At 57.6% G+C, this 1,003-nt stretch overlaps 1 protein-coding gene across 1 annotated transcript in view; it reads left to right on the top strand.

The window, feature by feature from the left end:
• IL12A (interleukin 12A) overlaps positions 1 to 1,003 on the top strand; it is a 16,091-nt gene that overhangs the window by 13,049 nt on the left and 2,039 nt on the right. The window lies entirely within an intron of this gene.

Below are 1,003 nucleotides of genomic sequence, written 5' to 3' on the forward strand. Positions count from 1 at the left end.
GAAATGGGCAGGCGGTGATGGGACAGTGATGGAAGCCGGGAGGGCGGTGGTGGCACCCAGACAGGTGGTGATACCAGCAATGGTATCCAGAGGGAGGGGATGGGATAGTGAGGGTACCCAGGAGTGCAGTGGTGGTACCCAGATGGGCGGTGATGGGAGAGTGATGGTACCCAGGAGGGCAGTGGTGGTGCTCAGGTGGGCAGTGATGGTACTAGGCAGGAGGTGGTGGGTTGGTGAGGGTACCCAGGAGGGCGGTTGATGGGATGGTGAGGGTACCTAGCCAGGTAGTGATGGTACCCAGGCAGGAGGTGATGGAATGGTGAGGGTATCCAGGAGGGCAGTGATGGGCAGTGATGGTACCCAAGTGGGCAGTGGTGGTACCCAGGTGGGCGGTGGTGGTACCCACACAGGCAGTGATGGGACAGTGATGGTACCCAGGAGGGCAGTGGTGGTACCCAGGCAGGAGGTGATGGGTTGGTGAGGGTACCTAGCCAGGCAGGGATGGGGCAGCAATGGTATCCAGGCAGGAGGTGATGGGATAGTGAGGGTACCCAGGAGTGCAGTGGTGGTACCCAGGAGGGCAGTGATGGTACCCAGGCAGGAGCTGATGGGTTGGTGAGGGTACCCAGCCAGGCAGGGATGGGTTGCTCAGAGTACACAGGACAGTGGACGCTCTCTGTCAACTCTCTTTAAGACTCTATACCTGATCTCTGCTCTCGTGCCTCCCCTGACCAGCCCTTTCGGATGGGGATTTGCTCAGATGTCTTTCTCAACCCTTGTTCACCCACCCCCACAGGACCACACTCACCGTTAGTGGCACTGGCGACACAGCAGCAGCTGATTTGAGTGCTCTCATTTTTGAACACGCTTTCTCCAAGTTCACTGCAGAGCTGGCTCAGGAAATACCTGCTCCTGACATTGCCCTTGTGTTCACATATTGTTGCTGGTGTCGTTGGTTTGGTGCTGTAGCATCTTTCCACACTAAAGCTCCTGTCAGTAGTTC

The sequence above is a fragment of the Charadrius vociferus genome, unplaced genomic scaffold (genome assembly GCF_000708025.1).
Source record: "Charadrius vociferus isolate BGI_N301 unplaced genomic scaffold, ASM70802v2 scaffold104, whole genome shotgun sequence".
NCBI classification, from domain to species: Eukaryota; Metazoa; Chordata; class Aves; order Charadriiformes; family Charadriidae; genus Charadrius; species Charadrius vociferus.